The 25,778-nt window shown below is 43.0% G+C and overlaps 1 long non-coding RNA gene across 1 annotated transcript in view; it reads right to left on the reverse strand.

The window, feature by feature from the left end:
- LOC114817003 overlaps positions 1-25,778 on the reverse strand; it is a 123,428-nt gene that overhangs the window by 44,935 nt on the left and 52,715 nt on the right. The window contains exon 3 of the long non-coding RNA XR_003764837.1: positions 4,594-4,704. This is a non-coding gene — a long non-coding RNA (uncharacterized LOC114817003). The remainder of the gene's footprint in view (positions 1-4,593; positions 4,705-25,778) is intronic.

Raw genomic sequence — 25,778 nt, forward strand, 5'->3', positions numbered from 1 at the left:
GATCAGCAAGTACCTATTTTGTCTGGGGACTGAAAGAAGTGAATGGAACTCTTCTCTATTACCCCTTTCAATATCATCACATCAGGAGCCAAGTGCCCGAAACAGGGGCTAGAATCCTCTTAGTTTTACCGATGGGGAGGGGTGAGTCGATGCACAATTTTCAGACTGGTAAACGCAAAAGCCCAGAATCACGTTAACCTATCTAGAAGGTTACCACATCCCTTGGCAAACTTTAAACGTGGTGCACACAAAACCTACCAAAGGCATTGTCCTCTTGTTAAAAATATCTACTATATCCTTCCCATCTTTCCTCTTTCTGTCTCTCAAAAATGATCTTTCTGGAAGAACACTAAATGAAAGATACATTTTGGGAGGCCACACTAAAAATGCAAAGTATTTTCAAAGCACCCTCTAGGAACTAACTGGTGTGTTAACAATTGTGAGCTCTTTTAGACGTGGGGGAAAAAGTACTGAAAATTCTCCTCCATCACACAGTAGTCCTAGCTTTGCCGAGGAGCAGCCACCCACTATTTCCGCCATCTAATATCCCCAGAAGATCTGACGAGATAAAAAATAATGTAAATAGGTAGATTTCAGTGTCTCAAGAAGAGAGAACTTTTACATAGCTTCATTTATATAGGGGTGAACTCCTTAATAGAAAAGTTTGACCTTGTGCATATTCAGGTCAGCATCCACTGTTAACGCAGCTGGACTGGAAAAGCTGCAAAACTCAATATTTGAAAAAAGTCTTAAATAATGATCTAAGTTCAGAATTATTCCTATATTTTCATTTAGTGGGGACAGGATTCGGTTAGGCTTCGTGTCTAACCTTTGAGCTTTTTACAATAACAGGTCAGCTAATGTATATGCCCAGGGAAACATTAACCAGATCCTGAATAACTGTCACTCTAATAACTACTCATTTTATGTCCTACAAAAGCCGGAAACGAAACGATGCGAGAACTGTATGAGAAACGTTTGCATTTGGTGTCAGAATGACTATATAGCAATGTGCTGTCTTGCTTCTTTAATATTGTAGCGCACCTTGTAAATGTGGACACCTTATTAAATATTCATGTTCGGACTCTATTTTTTAAATAAAACAAATCCACTAGCCCAGTACCACGGAGGGGGCGTGCTGTGAACTGAAGAGACATTGTTTCATTTCCCACTGATAGATCCCACTAGAGTGATGGACTTTGAGGCATTCCCTCTTTAAATTGACATCCTCCAATGCCAAAGCTGCACAATTCGGCTTTGCTTCAAGACTATCAGTCAGCTTTCCGCTCTGGGGTCTGTTCAAAGAGCGTGAGCCCACTGATTAGGTCAGTGTGGGTAGGGTAGCGTAGCTAAAAGGATGCCTCCATCTTTATAACAATTACCCTCCAAGAAAAATTCCAGTTGTGGGCCATTGGCAATGCTTCTCTCAGGCCTGGAATTCTCCAGGAAACTTCAGCCACATGAGACTGGGTTGAAAAAAGTATTTTTATGCCTACTAATGACATTCCACCATTCCCCTTACTTTACATTTTAAAATCCTGTTCTCCTGACAAGCATTAAAATCTCCAAATTAATGGTTAATAATTTTAAAATGGAACAAATTGATGGAAAATAACCCTGCTCTGTAGTTTAATATTGGCTAGGAGAATGGAAAATTCCTCCAAAATAGGTTGTGTGGTCACGGAGATATTTAAGAATTTGAAGTGTACAGCAAGTTTTGGAACATAAGAGTGTGTGTGTGTATTTTTGGGGTGGAGGGGGGAGGAGCATACATACATACCTTGTATGTGACTTGCAGGGTTGTTCTTTTTTTTTAGACAATATAAAAATGAACACGCACCACACTAACAGAAGGAAGACAACCTCCCTAAGTGTGAGGTGACTGTAGCAGTAAGTCTTGTTAGGGAACTTCATGAAAACTTTGCCTCACTGCTACTCTTTCCTTCCAGGCCAGTGGCAATGAAAATGGAGGGGAGACACAACAGTGTCGCCAAGAGAGGACTGAGCTGAGCTTGTCAGTCAGCTTTAATTGAAGATTAGATGGACCTAAGTAGAGTGATCTTACAAATAAACAGCTGAATTCTGGAACATCGCCTCCTGGATTTTTCAAGTTTAGACAAGTCCAAATGCTTTTATCTCTTTGATCTTCTAAGGGAATGCCAACTCTGAGATAATGCATAGGCGGCTGAGCACAAAGACGGCTGAGAATGCATGTTGTTACAATTCCTTCCCAGTTCACTGGTAGTTAATTGGCTAGAAACAAACTACCATATGGTACGGCAGATAGGGGCGAGTCTATGCTTGGCAATTCTTCAACCTTGTATTTCATTAAAGAAATAGTTTTGCAGAATGAGCAATAAGCACACAGGGCACCTTGTGGGGATTTCCAAAACCCTCCAGTCAGTTTCTGGCACGCAAGATGATGTGAATAATTTATGTGTGATTCCAGCCTTTTGTGATGGAACACATATTTCAAAGATTAAACAGCCATTCTTAATCTAAACAGACTTGGGAAGAGGAATTGAAAACACACACATCTATTCTGTTCTTCGAGATTGCTTAACAGGTTAGACCCAGAGGACAGTTTGAAGGAGTTGGAAAAGGATCTCCAGGCCTGAACAGGAATTTCACACTCATACCCAGAGAGACTTTTCACCTGTTCAACGTGGCCAGCTTGGCCAGCTCCACCTCTAGAAATATGCCCCAAGTTCCACCTAAAGAAAACTTGAAATTGCCCCTTTTAATTGTTTTCCTCTGCTGCCATGTGCCAAACCCCAGTACATTTCTAGCACCACTAACTAATTTCCACAGGCAGTTGCCAATTTGGGTGAAGCAGTTAGCAAGCCAGTTTCTGATATGACATGCTGGTCACAAGTGCTCCGTGGGGCAGTAGCAGTGACTGATTGCTTTTAAACGGTTAAGACATAAGAAGCTTGAAAAATAGGAGAGTGGGAATTAGCGGTCTGACTTCAGTAATTACACCACAGATCAGGCCATCCTGGATAATTAGGTTGAGGGAGGCTTTTGGCGTTCCACAGTCTGCAATTCCATATTTCTGAGGTCAGGCTCAAAAAACTTTTTCCAGTCATTAGAGAGAGCATCTCTGAAGGCAAGCTTAATTGCCCCGAAGGGAGTCTTCTGTAATTTTACTAGACCTAGGTAAAATGACCAAAACTCTGTGTATTTTTAGGTGACTTTTTCCAGCTCAAGGAAACATTGAGACTGGCGACCCTGGCTCACGCAGTCTCAGGATTCACTCGCCCATCCCTATATCTCAAACAGGTTCTGCAATATCATCGGTCTTGACGCAGAAACTACTAACTGGAGAAGTGGCTGCGATCTATTTTCCCGAAACTGGAAGTTGTGCTTATCCAGTGTATGAACATTTCACTTACAAGTAAAAGATCATAGAGGCTAAAATTCCCCCAATGAATGCCATGACATCATCTGTGCCTTCTAGATCTCCCAATTGCCAGCCACCCCTGCACTGAAATTTTTCTTGAATTTTTTCCACCCAGTCCACAAGCATGCAGTACACTAGAATGGAACACCCATTCAAATACAAACTTCACTCCCCTTGCTGCAGTTGATTCAGAAAGGTTTCCGAGTCTTTGTGAAACAGGAATTTCTCCCTCATTATGCTCAATTCTTCCCTCCTCATCAGAAGAAAAAGCTTAACATCACTCCCTGCATTCTCTCTCCTCAATCAATGGTATTTACTGAGTTGCTTGCCATGGGCAGGGAATTGATCTAAGAGCTTGAGAGAGTACAGCTAGATAAATGCGATCGCTCGCCCACAAGGACCTTAGGAGAGCAGCACCTCCTCCCAACTTGCCTTTCTGCACACTCTCAGGAGAAGCCTTCCCTCTACAACTTGGTTTTCAGTCAGAATGAATGTGAGGACATAAGCCCAGTGGTCCCACCAGCCTATTATTCCATCTTTGGCAGTGGCAACAATATGCTCAGAGAAATGGTGAGATGATTCTTCTATACGCTGCCCAACCAGGGAGTCACCTACACATCTCCAACACTGCTCTACAGTCAAAATTCTCCTCTCCCACAAGCCGTTATCAACCTCTTGATCATGAACCTTTCTTAAACTTTTAGCCTTTTTTTCTGATTCTGAATCTGTTGAATCTCTTCTTGAACTTTGGAATATCTGAATTGCTCCATTCCTGAAGCTATCTTGGATCATACCAGATCTATTCTGCCAATATAACTTTCTGTGGTTACAAATTCTGTGTTTGACTTCCTCTACGCAACAAAGTGTTTGCTTTTGTTTGCCTGGAACATATCTCGAAGCTGGTCCTGATGTTGTGGGGTTTGGTAAATGACAATTCATTCTGCGTTCTCCCATTCCACACCCTTCATGCATTTGTAAACTGTGATGTCCTCCCGGCTTTTATTTTTTGGAGAGAAAATATCATACCTTTCCTTTTTATCACATACAGCTGCCCATGAACAGCTCCCGGACTCCGATCACTTTAGGCATCCTGCTTTGATTCCTTCTGGTGGAGTATGGCCCTTCTTAAAATGCCCCTCTAATGGCTTTGCCATAAGGAGGGAAAGGCAATAATTGAGCATTTGACTCACCATTTCATCCAAGTTGCAGGGGTTTGGTTCTGGAGCATCCTGTCCGTGTTTCAGCTGGGTGTTGGTTCCAATGGACACAAGCCAGGAAGTCCTAGTCCGGTCTCAACGATCCTAGGAGAGATAGGGGAGAGGGGAGATTAGTTTGGATTGCTGTGCTGGTTCCAGAAAAGTACATGCAAGAGGGTCTCTCTTCCCCACAAATTGGCAGACAGTTGTACTCAGTGCCTGGCGCCAACCACAGAGTGCTTCAAGACAGCTCGACCTTTTCCTTCACACTAAACCCCAGGGGTTTGGCTATAACTGGACTGTTTTCAGAAATGCAGCAAGCCAAGTAGCAACCTAATGGATTTTTGGCTTACTTAGTCCAAGTACTAATGGTACTTACTGAGCACCTATTGATTGAAATGCACCATACTAAGAGCATGGGAAAGTCACACAGAACCACAAATCACATTCACAATCTAACAGGGGAAACAGACATAAAAATATGTACAGAGTAGTAAGAAGAACCAGAATCTGAGAGGAAGTTGGAAGACTATGCCCAGATGAAATAGAGTAAAGTACTGAATGTACAGTTAGTTGATTACACATAAATACACAAGTATAAAGAACGTGTATATGTATCAATTCATCAGTGTTAGAGAAGGCTTCTCGGTTGATTTCAAGTCCTTTTTTGGTGAAGGATCCATATGCATCTTACCCTTAAACACTTAATAAATACCCCGATTATTGTTATTTCATTGTTGTTTGGGGGTGGAGAGGAGAAAATAGTGGTGCTAGGTATTGCTAGCATCCATTAAAAGGCAAAATAGAATAATAATAATAATGGTAGTTATTATGGTACTTGTAAAGCACTTACTACGTGCCCAGCACCATATTAAGCACTGGGATAGGTACAAGTAAATCAGGTTGGACACCATCTCTCTCCCTCATGGGACTCTCAGTCTTCAGTAGGAAGGAGTGGATTTAAGCCCCATTTTACAGGTGAGAAAACTGTCGCAGAGAAGTTAAATGATTTATCCGAGGTTGCAGAACAGGCAAGTGGCAGAGCTGAGATTAGAAGCCAGGTTCAGGATTCAAACCCAGGTCCCCTGATTCCCAGGCCCATGCTCTTTCCACTAGGCCATGCCGCTTCCCCAAGCTAACATTTGTGTCTGACTGGAACTCAAGTCCCACTACTTGCTGTCCCAACAGTCTAGATGCTTCTCTCTAATTGCACTAAGTGGTCTATTGAGCAGCAGCACCCTTCCAAGAGAAACCCCACCTCCTAATTACTACAGTGCTCTTTCCTCTGCAGCTGGACCTTCAAAGAATGGTGCAGAAATGGGCTTGAAATATGATCTCCAAATTGCCCAATGGTCTGCATCCAGAATGTACAGCAATCCTGCTGATGTGGGATATCAAGAGAGCAGGGGCATGGAGATGTGGCGTGAAGATGAAAGAATCCAGGCATGTCCTTGGGTTGAGTGAGGGCTCTCCTTCTCTAAATCATTGTCATGTCCAATCTGGGGAAAACGTGATCCTTTCAATAATTCAGGGATCTGCATTGGAATGAAGGATTTAAAGGAGTCATTTTCCCCCAAAATTTACACAGCAACAGCTGCCATGTGGGAGAAAAAGAGCAGGGAGGGGGGGCTCCCTGTGATTGGCACGTGAAAAGATAAACAGTGATTACCGATGCCTGGGAAAGGCCTATGATGGGTGTAATCTCTTTATTTGGCTCTAGTTTTTTTTAGAATTACTAGAGCTACAGAGACTGGGGGGAAGAACACAAACATTTTGGCTTTTCCAGGGTTTGGACATTTCACCTTTACTAATACTAGCTGCAACATTTACTTTTACACAGTAGCTTTGGACTGAGGATCTCAAAATTCAGCTTTCACCAGGAGATTATGAGTGCCCATTCCCTATTACCTCCATTACTTCTGGAGGAATGTTCTACAGAGGACAACTCTTTTGTGTGAAAAACAGGAATCCAGATTAATAGCTAAAATGAAAACATATTATTCATAGGTGACCTTATGGAAATTATAGGAGACAATCTTGGTTAATGTTCTGGAAATGCAGGGCTTGTCTTACTTAAGCATTCCAATTTGCCATTATGGCTTGGAAGTTTTCATAGAAACGAGGATAACAGAGAAAGCACGGATTGACTAGGGTCTCCAAAGATTGAAAAGAGAATTCCTTAGGTGAATAGCCTTTCTGCATGCCATGATATGAAAGCCAAACATGTTAGATGAGGTAGATGTCAAAGAGGGCAACCACAACATGGTTCCTTCAGGCATCCTGTTATCACTGTCAGAAACAGATGCTGGATTGGAAGAAAAGTCGGCCAGAGAGTAAATGACAGTGATTTATGTTTCCTAGTTATTTCAAGGGGCAAGCCCAGTTGAATTCCCCTAGGATAGGATTTGTCCAAAAACCAGATGCCTCAATCAATGGTAATTATTGAGCACTTACTCTGAGAAGAGCACTGTACTGAGCACTTGGGAGGATACAATAAATTTCTGCTCTCAAGAAGTATACAATCTAGCAGAGGATTGCTTTATTTCCTCTCAACAGCCCATAAATGTTTAAAAATCACTTATGCCAAGTGCTATAGGAATTCAAGGACACTGCCTCCAAAACACCATTCAGGTCTAAAATATAGAAAATCTTCACCTGACTTGTGAATTTTAGGGGCATTGGAATTTGAGAAGGAGGGCACAGCAGATACATTATCTTCTGAGGAGTGAATGACCTCACGCTTCAAATTTATAACAGGTTTCCAAGAGCTGAATCTCATGTTCTGAAAGACCATTAGCCTGACCTTAGGAAGAAGGGGCAAGATGGTGGATATAGTGGTACATTCAACCAGAGCCTTCTGAACAGAATAGCAAATGCAAAAGGGGACTAAGCTACTGATATTTCTGAGGTTCTGTCTCAAGCGAGGGCAAGATCCTTAACTATCCTTGACAAAGAGGAAGGGAAAACGAGGTAGGAAGGTACATCCGGAATGGATTTTCCTTAGTTTTGGGTTAAATCTCTCTCTCCTCACATGTGACACTGGCATGATCCCACTGAGCTTAAAAAGATTGTGATGGATAGGTCGGCCAGAACATAACCATCTGGCAGAGTGTGGGATTAACTATGTGAAGGGAAAAAGGTTCAAATTGCATTTTCCCAGCAATCAAGCTTAAAATAATAAGAAGCGAGGTGTAGTGGAAAGATCATGGGACTGGGAGGAAGGAAATTCAGATTCTGGTCTTGACTCTACTACTCGTCTGCTGTGTGACCCCTGGGCAAGTCACTTGTTTTCTCTGTGCCTCACTTTCTACATCTGTAAAATGGGGATAAGATACCCGCTCTCCCTCTCTATTAGACTGTGAGTTCTGCGTGGGTTAGGGACTCCTCTCAATCTGATTCTTTTCTATCTGTTCCAATGCTTGGCAAGTAAAACCACTTAATAAATACCATTTATAAAAGTAGTCTCTATCATGAATAAACATTTTAAATTAAAAAAAACCCTCTAAATGATCTTTTCCTTTCTTTCAATATTGACTAGAAATAAATGTCATGTACATAACATAAATTAGTTTTTAAAAGTGCTTTTTTGCCATTGAAAGTTAATCATATTTAAAGTCGGAGAAATTGGGTTGCGGGAAAAGAATTCAGTTTTGTCTTCTACTGAGTTAATATCCATTTCAAATGTATCCATTTGCATACAGATTATTTTAGGACCAGCAGTTTATGAGGATTAAATGTCCATATACTAAATGATGTTCCACAAATTTGGCATTAAGACATCTGCTTTTTTCAACATCATTACGTGCATAGAAGATACACAGACTAATTCTCAAAGTTGTATGATTTACTATTTTACACATGAAAAAGTCTTACTCTGACATTATCCACACAGAACATCTCATCCATAACAGGCTCAGATTTAAAAGGAGTTTGAGATGAGGTGGGGACTTACTTATTAGAAATTTCTTTCAAAATGGTTATCGTTAGCTTGGCTAAGTACCACAATGGTAGGGCTTGGGAGAATAGATAAAGAAAGGACAGTGAGGATAATCAGAGACACTGTTGGCATTTTGTACTTTCAATTACGCTACTACTTGACTATATTCATTCACGGGAGGTGCGGGGGGTGTGATCTGCCTCACAAAGCTTTAGACAGTACTCCCAAGGTGAAGACGCCTGGATTCTTTTCAAAACAGATCTTCAAAGGGAAATGAATGCTAAGTATTTCACCTTTGAAATATACTGTTTCAGTGAGTACACTTCTGTGACACTAAACGAAAAGCACTGGCACAATTCTCGGGATGAGCCCCACAAGGATGAGCAGTGCGGCACTAAAATAGATTTGCACAGATACATTGCAACCACCAATTAATAAAAACTGTGGGATTTGTTAAGCACCTACTCTGTGCAAAACTCTCTGTTGAGTCCTGTGAGAGCTATCAGATAACTGGATCAGACACAGACTGTGTACCACCTGGGGTTAAGTAGGAAGGAGAACAGGTATTTTACAGATGAGGAAACTGAGGCTCATTGAAGCTAAGTGACTTGCCCATGACCACACAGCAGGCAAGTGCTGGAGCCAGGATTAGAACCCAGGGTCTCTAACTCCAAGGCCTATGCTCTTTCATAGATCCAAGCTCCTCCTTTAATAATAATAATAACAACTGTGGTGTTTGTGAAGCGCTTACTATGTGCCAACCACTATTCTAAGCACTAGGGTAGATACAAGGTAATCATGTTGGAAACAGTCCCTGTCCCACGTGGGGCTCACACTCTTCATCCCCATTTTCCAGATGAGGGAACTGAGGTTCAGAGAACTAAAGTGACTTGCCCAAGGTCACACAGCAGGCAAGTGGTGTAGCTGGGATTAGAACCCACATCCTTGAACTCCCAAGCCCATGCTCTTGGCACTAGGTCATGCTGCTTTAAGTTAGTGCCATGGCAAAGATAGCCAGCTACTAGAGCTCTGCTCTCCTGTCACTCGTGTGACCTCACCCATGGGCACTGGTAGCAAAGCAAAGTCAGGTAATCAGTGGTGGGATGCGGTGGTGGGATGGGGTGGGTGAAGGTAAATTCTCCTGCAGAACCTGTTGCTGATGCCTTCACTGCTTCTGGGAGGCACAGTTTAGGCCACAGGAACAACATTTCCTGGCTCATCCTGAGGCCCCTCTGCCCATTTCCCTCTTCCCTCCTGGGCACCCCACCCCTGCCTCGGCCCTGGCCCTCGTCACTAGGCCTCAAGAATAAGAGGGCCGGGCAAGCAAGCTGAGCGTCTAGGCCCCCAGGAGTGGTTGGGTTGGGGTTTAGGGGGTACCTAAGTAGCCACTCTGCCACCTCTACCATGGAGAGTTGCAAACCTGCATTTACCTGACCTGGTACCATAGCAAAGCAGCAGATCAGGATGGACAAGAAGGCTTCCTTGGCGAGTTTGGGACCAGTTCTGTTGATTAGACTGTGGGATTAGGTCAGAGACAAGTGCAAAATATAGTATCCACCTATCAGGGTATGTGCCTGCATTTACAGAAGCAGTATGGCGTAGTGGATAAAGCATGGGCCCAGGAGTCGGAAGGTCACGGGTTTAAATCCTGGCTCTGCCACTTGTCTGCTGGGTGACCCCGGGTAAATCGCTTCACTTCTCTGGGCCTCAGTTACCTCATCTGGAAAATGGGGATGAAGACGGTGAGCCCCCGATTAACTCCTATCTGCCTTAGTGCTTAGTATGGTGCTTGGCACGTAGTAAGCGCTTACCAAGTACCATGATTATTTGTGTCTTTGTTGAGTGTGCACGTGTCTCTCCCCCTCTGTGATTTCTTCTATTTCTCTCTCTCTCTGACTGCCTTCCTTTCCTGCCTCACCCCCAGGCTTGGATTAGATCTAATTTGGGGTTGGGCCAAAGATTTTTCATCTGCCTATGGTTCTAGTAAAAAGGGCAACAGGATTAGTAGCCTGAAAGGGTGTTTCAGGAAAGGCCCTGGCTCACTCTAACTCTGCTCTGAAGGGAGGTCTCAGATACTAAAAGATTGAGAAATACGAGTACTCTGAGTACAGAGAACTAGAGCACAGGATCTCTATTTGAATCTATTAGAATCTATTTGAATCTATTACAATCTTGAGACTGGATTCTAATCCCAGTTCCACCAATTGCATGCTGGGAGACCAGGGGAGAGCCACTTGACTTCTCTGTGACTCAATTTCCTCATCTGTAAAATGGGGATGCAAAGCCTGTTCTCCCTCCCTCCTTTAGATTGTGAGTCCCATGGGGGACAGGTTCCATGTCCAACCTGATTCACTCGTATCTACTCCAGTGCTTAGGACAGTGCTCGGCACACAGTAAGCTCCCTGTAAATACCACTGATTAGTACAATGCTCGCTACTTCGGTCTGCGCTTAAACACCACAGTTGTTATGATGACTCGGGTACTGAAAGATCGGTGAATTTTTGGAATCTGAGATGGAGGGTGTCTTGGCCAGAGATCCTGGTAGGTGAATGGGCTGGACAGTCTTTAGGCAAACTGGTGGTAAACGGCAAGAAAACAAATGCTTTCAACACTCCAGTAAGAGTGAGAGCAATTGAATGTTAAGTGAGATTCCCAGGAGCCTCAGTCAGGACCTAATAATGCTTCGGGCTTGGCCAAGTCATCAGAAAATGAGTACTAATGACTATTATTTGCACTGGGCCCCTTAAGTTCAGATACAGTATCCTGCATAATGTTTCAATAGCATTAACCTGGGGTACCACTCTATTACTTATTCATTAGCTAACGGGAGAGTCTTTGGATTCCACGGAGAACATTCTCCCTGATCCATGTGGCATTCGCTTGCTCTATATGAAGCATTGTAATGCAGAGTACAAAATGCCCTATTGCCATTAGAATGCAGCTTATCAGGGCTGGGTTCCTGGTCTGGAATTTGAATTTGAATTCAAAATCATTTAAAAGCCACTAGGTGGCATTCAAACCCCCAATAAAACAGGGTGTGATTCGAATGGCAGATATGACAGGCAAATTATATTTTACAACTGAACACTACATTGTATTATTAATCAATTAGTGGTGTTTATGGGGTGCTTACTGTGTACAGAGCACTGTACTAAGTCCTTGGGAGGGCACAAAAGAGTTGGTAGATACAATCCCCGCCCTCTAAGAGCTTACTATCTATTCATGGTTTGAAATGTATCACGAAGGCCTCAGGTGTCCTAATGCTCTCTTTTCTAGACAACAAATACTTCGGTTGGGAAAAACCAAATGGGTTTGGACTTCTTGGCAGGAGAAAAAAGGTCTGCTTTGGCTTGTCAAACTGCATATCACATCTGTGAAAACACAGTGACAAAGTAGGAAAAAAGAGTATGGTACATCCTTCCTGCAAGATTATTCTGTAACCGATACACTTTCATCGGGAACGCGTGTCTTGCAGAAATAACCCCAAAGTTCATCTTTACCATTTCAGAAGACCCACCAGAAGGATATTCAGTCTAAAGGAGCTAAAATAAGAACTTCACTTTCATTTACTAGCATTCTGAGGTCTGTCTTCATTTTTCTTGTTAAAAATTACACATCAGCAAGAAAGAAACTCAACCAGAAATAAACTCTGCTCTTCAACCCGTTAACATACATCTTCGGAATTTCACGCAGCAGCATTATCAGAGGACGGGTTAACTAAAGCGCATAATCTTTTATTGGGTTTCCCTTGCGGGAAACTATGAGAACCAGAAGACTGTGTGGTAACAACAAACTTGAGGACACCACAGCTGAAAGTTGCAAATACCATCTGTATGGAATTCCAAGTGCCAACATTTGACATCTGAAATATGGACACACTAGTTAATAAGAGCTAGTGGCTACTGCTCCCAGTCAACAACTTTCCCAGAGATCTTTCGAAATCCTTCCTGTCACCATTTTTCTTGTTCATCTGCTTTGACTACTCTATCAGCCTCCTTGCTGACCTCCCTGACTCCTGTCTCTCCCCCCTCCAGTCACTTCGCTCCACTGCTCGGATCAGTTTTCTGTATTAAAAAAAAAAAAAAAGATCAGTCCATGTCTTCTCAATCCTCCAGAACCTCCAGTGTTTGTCCATCCGCGTCTGCAACAAACCGAAACTCCTTACGATTGTTCTTAAAGCATTCAATCAACTCAACCTGTTCTACCTGACCTCAATGATGTTTCTCCTACACCCCAACCCACATATTTCTCTCCTTTAATACCACCCTACTTGTTGTAAACCTCAGTCTCATCTATCTCACTGCCAAGTCCTTGCCCATGTCCCCCATCTGGCCTGCAACTCCCTCCTGCTTCATAGGCAACAGACCACCGGTCTCCCCATCATCAAAGCCCAACAACAATCACATCATTTTCAAGAGGCCTTCCTCGACTAAGCCCTCATTTCCTCTAATCCCTCTCCCTTCTGTGTCACTCTGGCACTTGGGTCTGTACCCTTCAAGCATTGATATTCACTCACCCTCAGCCCCACAGCACTGATGTACAGATTTATGATTTATTTTAATATCTGCATCCCCCTCTAGGCAGTAAGCTCCTTGTGGTCAGGGAAGATTTCTATCAACTCTGTTGTACTGAACTCACCCATGCAATTACTCCACAGTGCTCTGCACACACTAAATACTCAATAAATAATACTGACTGAATGATTTCACCTAGTCCTAGGTCACGCATACACTACGGCACTTCTTGGATTCTTCTTGCCAGTTTTCATTAAATGCGGTCAGCTTTTCTTTCCTCCTCATTTCAAAGCTGTTCAGATTCTTCAGGAGAGTAGGTCTCCTGAGCCTCTGACACCGCTAACTTTGAAACAAATGGAAACAAATTTTTGTCTCACTTTATCACCGGATGAGAAATCGAAATGGGCCATCTGTTTATAGCCACTTTGTAGAAGGGGAAAGTCCTGTGATTAAGTCCTTGGGAAATGGTTTATAGACCCTAACTATGGACTAGCAACACTACAAGTGACCCAGATTACAACAGTGTAATAGCCTTATTAATATTCAGGTGGGAAATTTCCTAAGGAAAATTTTGAAGCCATGGGGAGCAGAACTGAAGGTTTTCTAATTTAATTGCCTTCTCCCTGAAATCAGTATTGGGCCGATTCCCTCAGGTGATGTTAGAGCCACTGAGTTTATAATATGGGGGGAAAAAAAGAAATCCAGGCTACTTGGGGGTCTTCTAAATTGACTGAAACTAATGTAAATATTAAGCATTGTTAGAAATAATGAAGCATGGTGGGGTTTTTTGTACTAGCAGGAGAGTCAATTAACTTACAATCCCCCTCAACCTTCACATTTTTGCTCCATAAATCTCCTTGGTAACTTCATGTACCTTTTCTGACAGAGAAGTCACGAACAAAGTTGCTTACGGTGCTTATTGCAAAGAGGTACAACAATCTGAATACAGCTTCAGTAATTGCCCTGGGTAGAATCTTATTGATCAATTTCAGACAAAAGGCAGTAGACAGCCAGGGCCAGTTTTTAATGTCACCACTGACTCATCAAAGGAAGCCTGATCACTTCACTCTTGAGAAAATCAACTTCTGTAAGTGTGGCATTCCAGTTAGCAGGATTCTTGTTCTGGGAATGTAAATGTCAACTTCCCATTTCAGGATTAAAAACCTGAGAATTTCGGGACCAAAAGGTTCACCACAAATTGTCCGGGACACCTCCAGATACTCAGAATCGTTGTGTTTCTCTTTCCCCCAAACTCATATCTTTCAAATGTCTCCATCTCACACCATTTCCTTTTGATCCTCCCCAAAACTGAGTATGGAGGGCCTGGAAAAAATAATCCATTACGTTGCCTCTCTTTAAATTATATCTCTAGCTTGTTGGCCACATGCCAGCCACTCAGAATTAATCAAGTTTGCCATAGAGATGCTGATTGAAACATGTTTCCTAATAAAGGCAGTTTTCACAAAGGAAAAAATATTTGGAAAGCAATGGTAATCGTATCATTGGTCATCTGTTCCAGACCAACCCTTCTGTCCTGGGCCTAATTCAGTTAATACCTGAGAGCAAGCAGCTTGGCCTCGTGAAAAGAGCACTAGCCTGGAAGGCAGAGGACCTAGGTTCTAAACCTGACTCTGCCACTTGCCTGATATGTGACTTGCAACAAGTGATTTAGCTTCTCTGGGCCTCAGTTTTCTCATCTGTAAAATAGAGATTAAACACCTGTTCTCCCTCCTACTTACACAATGAGCCTGAGGTGGAACAGGGACTGTGCCTGACCTCATTATCTTGTATCCACCCTGACACTTGATAGAGAGCTTGGATCATAACAAGGATTTTAATATTAATGGTTTCGGTATTTATTATTATCATTAGTAGGAAGCATCATACAAGTTCCTTTAAAAGGAACCTTACTCTGTAGGGAATGCTGTCAGGCATGACGATTCACAAATTATTTTCACTGAATCCCCGAGATATGGTTCAAAATAATCTGCCCCATAACCAGTGAACTTAATCCATTCTCTTCACTGTAGTCATCTCATGAAATGGGAAGGGAAGATAGGCAGCTTCTTATCCTGGGGGATGCATTAACTTGGCAAAGCTGGCAATGCTAGCTAGCTCTATAAGAAGGAATTGAGGGAAAAAAAGAACAGTTTGATGAATTCAACTCAGAGTGCTTCCTGTAACTGCTGAGGTAGTGATCCAGGAGGGCCTCTGACGGGACTTCTGAAAGGGTGTGGTAGGCAGGTCCAGACAACCATGACCCGGGATTTATGAACTGGGGTTTACTTTCATTTGAAGGTGGTACCGGAAATTATGGGTCTTCAAGTGATCGTTACAGCAGGCCAAGTATGAGGTGAGGCAGAAATGCCAGATCAGACTGCTTCTGATCTGAAGTGAATTGATGGAGAGCTTGGCATGCTAGCAGACCTGAACAAGAACTTCATTCATCTGAGTGGGAGGAAAGCAGATTGGATTGCCTCACTCACTTCTCTTAATCTGGTTTTTACAAAGTAGACAACAAATAGAATGGACAACAAGATCTCGATGACCTTTACTCGGTGTAATTCCTTGACTTCTGGATGCATCGACATAATACCACCTTTAAAAAAGTCCCAGCGGGCATTCTGAGAAATATCCCGACACCATCCGACCACACGAGAGCAATCCCACTGTGTGGACAGGCCAACCAAGACAAGCAGAATCCTGGGTGGCTGAGGATATACAGGATACAAGTTACATGTGAAATTCCTCCAGAATTGAGCAGAAGATAGAGGATGTAAGGGAGACGATAAGCAAAGGTAGGATGGAAGTCCATGCCACAGAGCTGGGCCTAAAAACCCCCCAGTATCTGGATTTCTATCCTGGCCTAACTGGGAGGGGGGGGGCGGGGGGGGGGGCTGAGGATCAGTCTGAAGAGGTAGTTGAAGACCTTGGGCCAGTGACCCCTCAGAGAGTCATGCAGAAGACATTCCAGATCTGGGTGTGCTTCCCCAACTCCTGCAAGTGGCTCCCTTGTAATCATTCCAGAGAGATTATTGATATTAGACCATTCTGCCTCTCCAACCAATTCATTAATGGTATTTACTGACTCCTTTTGGGCAGAGAACATGTCTACCAACTCTGGTGTACTCTCCCCCACGCACAGTTCAGTGCTCTGCACACAGAATGCACTCAATTTATACCATTAATTGACTGACTGAGCACTTGCTCTGTGAGCACTAGAGTAAGCACTTGGGAGAGTAAAATGCAATTTGAGTTGGTTGACATGATCCCGGCTCTCAAGGAGCTTACAGTCTAGTGGATTCAGATTCTTCAAGTGATTTAAATCAGCAGACACTACAAAGTGTTCAAAAGAGAAATACAACCGACAGGTGGAGAGAGTGAATGGAAAGGGTACTCGTGAAACAGAGCCACTCCAGCTTAGTGAGTAAAAGCACTCTATTCCATCCTGCCATCTGACCAATTGTGTTCAGAAGGAAAAAACAAAAATCTTCCTGAGGACTGTCCTAAAGATGTCTATCATTCAACAGAGGATAAACATCACATCCTCTTGAACACAGCCCTCCCTGCCATATACAGGGATGTCAGACACACCCACCAATCTTTCTGCCGGGATGGGGAAAAAAAAATCATACTTCATCATTCCCTTATCTCAGCAGAACGATCAATTCATACATTCCAGGTACAGAAATAGGTTTTCACTTGTCAAGGAATGACGATCTTTCTTTTTTTTCTTATGGGAAATAACACCTTCCAGTTCCTATTATGTGCAGCTGCCAAACTGTACATGTCAGCATCTGTTGGTTTCCAACAGTGTTTAATGAAAATGCCTACTCCAACAGGCTGCCACCAAAACTGCAGAAAGATCAAACACCCTGCCCCAAGAGCTGTGGAGGCTGACACTTCCCTTAGGAAACAAGCTCAGAATTTAATCCTCAAAACTCAGACCGTTTCAATGGGAGGCAGTTTGACCTAGGGGGAAGAACAGAGGACTGGGAGTGAGGAGACTTGGGTTCAGGTTCCATCTTTACCACTTGCCTGCTGTGTGAGGGAACTGAGAAGTTTCCTCATTTGTAAAATGTGGGTAAAAATAGCTCTTCTCCATCTGTCTGAGGGAGGGAGACCTAGTGGAAATAACACAGGCTCCAGAGTCTGAAGGAAGGCCTGGGTTCTAACTGCCACTCTGCCACTTGACTGTTGTATAAGCTCGGTTGGGGTCACTTAACTTCTCTGTGCCTATGTTTCTTCCCACTTAAAACATGAGTGGGACAAGGACTATGTCTCATCTGCTTATACTGCATCTACCCCAGCACTCAGAACACTGCTTGGCACATAGTAAGCACTTAACAAATGCCAAAGTAGCAGTTATTACCGTAAGCACCCATCACTGCTTACCGTAAGCCTTGTGTGGCACAGAAATTGTGTCTGATCTACCTTTCTCAGCAGAGTGCTCGGTACCTAGCAAGCATTTGATAAATACCATTGTTAAGATTAACGCTCACTTGCTATTCACACTGTTCAGGAGGCCTCGCCCAACTTTACATCCCAGCCCCAAACCCAATGCTGCCTTTCCCTAAGAAGATCAGGGCAAGAACCTGTGTTTCCTTGCCTTGGGACTCACTCCTTCCACAGTTAACAAACCACAGTTCACCCCGGATTCAAAGCCTTGAAATTCCACCTCTACCAAAAAGCCATCTCCAATTAATTTACAGGATTTTTAATAATAATTATAATAATGTTGGTATTTGTTAAGCGCTTACTATGTGCAGAGCACTGTTCTAAGCACTGGGGTAGATACAGGGTAATCAGATTGTCCCACGTGAGGCTCACAGTTAATCCCCATTTTACAGATGAGGTAAGTGAGGCACAGAGAAGTTAAGTGACTTGCCCACAGTCACACAGCTGTCTAGTGGCAGAGCCGGGAGTCGAACCCATGACCTCTGACTCCGAAGCCCAGGCTCTTTCCACTGAACTATGCTGCTTTTAAAGCCAATTTGTATAAATCCATGTCATAGTGAATAGAGCCTGGGCATCAAAAGGTCACATGTTCTAATCCCAGCTCCGCCACGTGTCTGCTGTGAGACCTTGGGCAAGTCACTTCACTTCTCTAAGCCTCAGTCTCAATCCTCATTTTCCAGATGAGGTAACTATGAGCCACATGTGGGACATGGACTGTGTCCAACCTGATAAACTTGTATCTACGCTTGTGCTTCGTACACAGTGTCTGGCACACACCAATGCTTAACAAATACCACACTTATTATTATAATCATTTCTGCATATGTGTTTAATCAATTATCAATGGTTTGTTTGGATAATCGTAACCATTTTTCTGTCTCCCCCATTAGTGTATTAGCTCCTTGGAGACAGACAGCATGCCACTTCTTTGTTTTGGGCTTTCCTAAGCCCTTAGCCAAAATAATTTTCCCCAGTGGGTGCTCAGATAGTACTATTATTAATAATGGACAAAGCCTTTCCTGCCTTCCACCACATGGCCCTCTTAGCACAAGAGCTATCAGAAAATCAGGTCTCTATTCCATGGAGACCTTTATCTTCACAGATGAAAACCACCCATGAACTTCCTAGTTCTTCTCTCCACAGCCTTCTAATCCTAAGCATTTATTGAGGCTCTGCAGAAAGAACATTAAATGTGGTAAGCAAGTTTGCATTACTGATTTACATCCAACAGAGGAAAATATTGTCAAGTACAAACAAATGGGATAAAAGCATCTTCCTTCTTCTAGTGGTATCACATTAAGCAATCTTCTTCAAAGAAACCACTCCTTTTCCAAAACTCAAAAAACAAAAATAAAAGCTGAAGCAAAGACACTCATTTATTCAGGAAAAAACTCTCTCTCTCTCTCTCTCTCCTCTAAACACAACACAAACTTATTTCAGTTGCCAACTTTTTCATCTCTCAAATCCACAGCTGTCTGCCACTCTACCTTTCATAATAATAATAATAATGTTGGTATTTGTTAAGCGCTTACTATATGCAGAGTACTGTTCTAAGCGCTGGGGTAGATACAGGGTAATCAGGTTGTCCCAAGTGAGGCTCACAGTCTTAATCCCCATTTTACAGATGAGGTAACTGAGGCACAGAGAAGTTAAATGACTTGCCCACAGTCACACAGCTGACAAGTGGCAGAGCCCGGAGTCGAACCCATGACCTCCGACTCCCAAGCCCGGGCTCTTTCCACTGAGCCACGCTGCTTCTCTTTCAGGCAATTAATATTTTATTATGTCTTTTCCCCACATTCATAGCTTGTTTAGGTGATGCTTGATCAGGGGCTACCATTACTTAGGACTGTTTTTATAACAATGATAATGTTAATAATAATAAGCAAACTAAGCAGAGGCAGAGCTCCAAGTTTTGATTTCCTGCACAATAGACTTTTGACTTCTCCTTCTGGGCTTATCTCACTAGTAGCTTTAGTAGTAGCTTAGCTTTATCCTTTTAGTAGCTTATCCCACTATATGTATAGGACTCCACCAAGCAAACTTGGAACACACACCAGTCACTAAATCCATTCAATGTGCTCTTAAGAGGCTGGAGTCTTCTGAGAACCACTGTCCCTGGGATTAGGGGGAGACCCTTCCTCCCTTCTCTCAGATGCCCACCTCCCTGGATTCTCATGGTGCTACAAGACAAAGGGAGAAGGTCTAGGCGTGAAGAGCCCCAAATCTGAACCAATCACCAGGCAACTCTATGAATGTTTGAATACCCAGGGTGGGTGCTGAAGCAGAGTGAGAGGTATGTGGCGCTAATGACATGACATCCTTCTTCCATGCTCCCCTTATTCTGAATGATAGTTGGGCACCAAAGATTTAGAACCCCAAAGGAATTTTCCACACGATAAAGCCAGCCCCAAAATATGCCTTATCCCATGCAGACCAAGTCATGGATCATTCCAAAAACATCTTCCTCTACATCAAACAGAAACTCCTTACCAGTGGCTGTGAAGATCAGATCACCTTGATCTCCTCCTATCTCACCTTACTGATTTCCTTCCACAATTTAGCACATTAACTTAGCTCCTCTAATGCCTGAGAAATGGGTTACCCTGCCACTGGTTATAATGGAACCCAAACATTGGAATGATGTTAATGAGAGAGGATGTGCCATCTCCTCATGTCATCTTTCAAAATAGGGTAGATTATCATCTGTTTGGGGGTGGATTCAGCGGGGTTTTGATGTTGGAGGTGGGGGAAGCCCGGGGGTGGGGGTGGGGGTGGAGAAAATGTTTTTTCAAGGTTCCCTCTGGCCCTGTCAACTCTGATTCTCTCAAAGGACAACTTTGCTTTCATCGTTGAACTTCCAGTTCCTAAGGAAACAATCTCCTGTTGAGGAATCATTTTGCCAAGATTCAGTTTGCTTGTCAATATTCTACTCTGGGCAGTCACTTTAGCTATTTAAACCATTAAAGAAACCATAAAGCCTCTCCCGGTTTTTCCTCCATTGTAGGATTGCCGGGGCAGTATCTGGAAAGACTTATGGAACTCTGTTCCTCTTTTCTTTTAAATTAACAGAAAGATCCTCTCCAGATCTTGTTTTTCAGCAGAGCAAGAGTTATAGCCACAATACTCCTACCCAACATTCCTGTCGTACTCTGACGCCCCTATCACGAGCCATCCTCTTTCAACTGGGTTAACTTGTCTTTACAGAGCATTAATTGACAACAGGACAGGTCTATTTTGCCAAGGCTGGCTGCAGTACTCCAAATTCCAAGGCTTCTTGATCCTGTTTCCTGTGGTCATGTAACTCATGACACGGCCCTGGAATTTTGCCTTTTTTGATCTTCTTTCTTTTCAAGCTTTTCCTCTACTCTGCTCCTATTGGTGCCACGGTCACTGATTGAATCTGCAGGTCTCATTTTCCACAACTGTCAGCTGTGCTGAAATACTTTCCATTATGGAGTCTAGGGAAAATCCTTATGACTGCCATGTGTTCATTTTTCCATTCACGGATTTTCCTGTGCCCCAATCCCAAACACTTACAGTGAGCTTTCACACCGTACACAGATTGAGAGGGGAACTGCCCCAGAGCTAGATGGCTCCAGGCGGTGATCGTGTACCATCTAGAGATAAAAACTATTCTGCTCCTAATGGAGTCTAACATACCTATCTCCTCTCAACCGGAGGAGTTTATAGAAGATATCCTTTGTATTCAAAGACACCACTGAGACGAAATTCACCAGAAAAGGCTAATGTAGACTCACAACCCAGGCCACCCTGTACAGACAAAAAGGTCGTCCCTCATTGTGCTGTCATAGTTAGTGTTTGCAGCACCTGACACACTTTTCTCCTTTGCCTCCCTGTCTCTCAATGAAGACAGTGGTTTAAAACTCTATTAATATTAATAGTAATAATGGTATTTGTTATGAATTTACTATGTCCCAAGCACTGTACTAAGTAAGCACTGGGGTGGATACAAGCAAATCGGGTTGGACACAGCCCCTACTCCCATTTTACCGATGAGGTAAATGAGGCACAGAGAAGTTAAGTGAATTGACTAAGGTCACACAGTAGTCACGTGGCAGAGAGGGAATTAGAACCCATAACTTTCTGAATCCCAGGCCCGAGCTCTATTCACTACACCATGCGGCTACCCCAGTGCTCAATACAGTGGTCGGAACTTAGTAAGTCCTTAATAAAAAACCACAATCACTACTGAGAAGCAGCAGGGTGTAGTGGATAGGGCCTGAGCCTGGGAGTCCAAAAGTCACTGGTTCTTATCACAGTTCCACCATTTGCTGTGTGACTTTGGCTAAGTCACTTCACTTCTCTGTGCTTCCATTACCTCATCTGTAAAATAGGAATTGAGGCTGTGAGCCCCACAAGGCAAAGGGACTGCATCCAACTCAATTTGCTTGTGTCCACCCCATCGTTTAGTACAGTGACTGCCACAAATTAAGCGCTTAATACCACAGTTATTTCAGCCCAGCAGATCACAGCCACTCTTCCGGTCTTTCTCTAACTTCTTCACATTCTGAAAAAGTTTACTCCCGTTGGCTGCTTCTCGCCTCCTACCCTATTCAGTCCATCTACCCATGGTATGATTGTCAGTCAGAGGATGAGACCTTAAGGAACCAGCTGTACCTTGGCATTCCAAAACAGACACAGTCCATCTTAATTTAAGATCGGTGCCTGGCTTTCTAATTATAAAGCAGACACTCTTCAAAGGGAGATAGTTTAGCATAATCATTATAGAAGCCCATCATTTCTCCTGGGCAAAGCCATTTTTTCTTAGTCCTACCTTCTGGGGACAGAATTCCCACCTAGTAGTTGCTAGCCTTTGGCCTCCTTAGCTGAAGAGAGGCCTAAGTGACCAACTAATGACAGGCCACAAACAAAAGCAGTTTTCTTCCATCACCAGTGCGTTTAGCTATAACACTGATAAACAATGAGAAAAAAATAGATTTAAGTATCTGGGGGTAGACAGACTAACTGCAGTAGTACTGATATGTGACCATGAGGGAGAATTTTACCACAAAGGTGGAATATGGTGCTGGGATATCCAAAGAGAGTTTCTGGACATTAGGGAAAAAGAAAGCCAACTCCTCTCAGCACGTGTCAGACAGCAGCTCCTAATCACCAACATTAATCTTCCAACTCACAAACAAGGGGAAAACAGCCTGGATGCACCTAAGGACAAAACAGAGTGAGAAGCGGTGTGGCCTTCTGGATAGACCACTGTCCTGGGAGTCAGAAGGGTTCTGGGTTCTAATCCTGGTTCCAACAAGTAGTCTGCTGTGTGATCTTGGACAAACCACTTCACTCTGCTGTACCTCAGTTTCCTCATCTGTGAAGAGAGGATTAAGACTGTGAGCCCCACGTTGGACCCAATCCATGTCTTTCTATCTACCCCAGTGCTTAGAAAAGTGCATGGATCACAGTAAGGGCTTAACAAATCCTCCCCAAAATGGCATTTCATTGTTTTGTCACCTAGTAAACTTGGAATTCCAATCCAACCAATTCATCCACAAAATAGCTTCAAGGCATTCAGATGTGTTATTGCGTTTGCTATTTGCAGGCCCTGGTGTCATTTTAGATTCTATGTCTTGGCTTTGCAAACTTCCTAAAAGCTTAATCTAACAGAGCCACTCAGTTCCATATTGCCATAGACCTTGCTGGACTTTGGGCTATTATGTTGTCCTGGTTGTAACTGTCAATGTGCCCTTCACGTTGGGCTTCACTGCAGAACTGTCAAGTCCTTCTAATATTTTCTGAGAGATCCTCTGTGTCCTAAATCCTCCATGAATAATAATTATTATCCAGGTGTATGTCTCTTTTTATTCTGTTTTCAAAGTTCTCCAAACTGTGCAATACCAGTTACACTAGATGATATTTTACATTTATTTCTAGAACATCTAACAAAGTTCATGAGTCAGAAAGGAGGATTTCATTCAGGCGTACGGCTTTAGTAACTGACTTTTTTTTTAAGAAACTAGTGCTATCTTATATAATGTATACTATTTTATGTAATGCATAAAATGTTCCTATATGTCAATGAGCAAGGCTAAAAGAATGTATGGTTCTTCCTTCAGTCCCAAATTACCTATCTGCTACACCTGTGAGCAGTAATGCTGATCTCTGAGAAGCATCTACTGTTGCCTAGTTTAAGATGACAGCAAATTGAGCTGAAGAAATGCATGAGAAGCAGTGTGACCTAATGGAAAGAGCAAGGGCCCAGGCATCAGGGGACTTGAATCCCTAGCCCAATTCTGCCATTTGCCTACTGGGTGACCTTGGGCAAGTTACTAAAGTTCCTTGTGCCTCAGTCTCCTCATCTGTAAAATCAGGGGTCAATACTTAATTCAATCCTTAAGTGACTGATTCAATACCAGGGGCATAGCACATTGCCTGGCACAGGGTAAGCATTTAAGAAATACCATTAAAAAAAAAAAATCTTGTTCTTCCTCAGTCTGGGGGTTCCACGTGGGATGGGGACTGTGCCCAACCTGATAAGCTGGTACCAACTCCATCGTTTAGTACAGTGCTTGGCACATAGCTGGCACTTAACTAAAGCCACAATGACACTATAGTAGCAAAGTGTAGTTGAAGATATAAATGTTAAGAACTGTGAAGAATAGAATTAGATTAGATTTATGAATCTACCAAGCAGTGTGATCTAGTGGATAGAGCATGGGTCTGGGAGTCAGAAGGACCTGGGTTCTAATTCCAGATAATAATAATGGTATTTGTTAAGCACTTACTATGTTTCAAGCACTGCTGAGTGACCAAAGGCAAGTCACTTGACTTCTCTATATCTCAGATACCTCATCTATAAAATAGGGATTAAGACTGCATCCAACCCGGTTAGCTTGTTCCTACCCAAATGCTGAGTACAGTGCCTGACACACAATAAGCACTTAAATGCTGCTTAAAAAAACAAAAACCCAAAGATATTCAAATTTCCCCCAACTTGCTCTTGCTTTGTTTCCTCAAACTTCCCCATGCACTGCCAATCTAGACCATAAGATTTCAGGACCTATCCTACTGTGTATAGGCTGAGTTGTTTTCGGGGGACAAGAGAACCACATGCTTGGCTCCTTAGGCTAGGAAGGAATGCTGGATAGACCCTAGACAAGCTGTCAACTTACAGGTTGACCACAGATGCTGTCACTTTTTGATTTCCCATCCAAGGGAGGGATTAGGACTGAAAAATCAGGAACTTCAAACTGAAAGAGTGCTGAGGTTTCAATGGGTTTGACATTGTCCTTGAATGAAAGAAGCTAACTGTGGTACTCAATACAATCAATCCAAATACCCCAGATCTCCCCACCATATGTTTCTTTCGTTTCCTTCATCCCTTGTGATCGTTTGTTATTATATAGGACAAAGGAGAAACATATGGTTAGGCATTATTCAACTCAATTTTCAACATGGTGAGGAAAACTACAGTTCCACAGAAGACTGGTGGAAATGCTCACTCTAACCCAGGCACAGAGCTGGGTCCTCACCATCAGCAACTTCAGCTTTGAACCCAAAGGACAGACATGAACAGGGTCTTAACTTCCTGTGAGCCATTCTATACAGGTAACTCCTAACATAAATACAGTGGCCAGCAAAAGCAGCATTAGGACAACGCAAAGGACGGACAGCCTTTCTCTAGTGCTTAATAAATCTGGGAACGTGGGTCCCACACCGGCCTTTTCAGTCACACACACAGTCAGAGGTGAATTTACTAGCCATAATGATAATAATGGCAATAATAACGGTGGCATTTTTTCAGCGCTTACTTTGTGCCAAACAATGCACTAAACCCTGGTGTAGATAGAAAAGACAATCAGGTCTTAGACAGTCTTTCCCATGGAAGGTTCAGTCTAAGCAGGAGGAAGAAAAGACACTGAATCCCCATTTTACCGATGAGGAAACCAAGGCAAAGGGAAGTGATGTGCCCCAGGTCACATAGCAGGCCGAGTGAGAACTCCAGTCCTCCAACTCCCAGGCCCATGTTCTTTCCAGTAGGCCACGCTGCTTCCCATACTCTTCTCATACTGATGGTATTCATTGGTGTTTTCTTCAAATACCCAGGCTAACTACAGAGAGACAGGTTGGCTGTAAATAGGAAATGAAAGGATATTTAAATTTCAACTCAATTAGGGCAGAAACATCCGGGTTATCATGTAGTAAATAGAGCATGGACCTGGGAGTTAGGTCATGGGGTCTAATCCCAAGTTCCACCACTTATCTGCTGTGTGATCTTGGGGAAGTCACTTCACTTC

The sequence above is a fragment of the Ornithorhynchus anatinus genome, chromosome 15 (genome assembly GCF_004115215.2).
Source record: "Ornithorhynchus anatinus isolate Pmale09 chromosome 15, mOrnAna1.pri.v4, whole genome shotgun sequence".
In the NCBI taxonomy this organism is placed as follows: Eukaryota; Metazoa; Chordata; class Mammalia; order Monotremata; family Ornithorhynchidae; genus Ornithorhynchus; species Ornithorhynchus anatinus.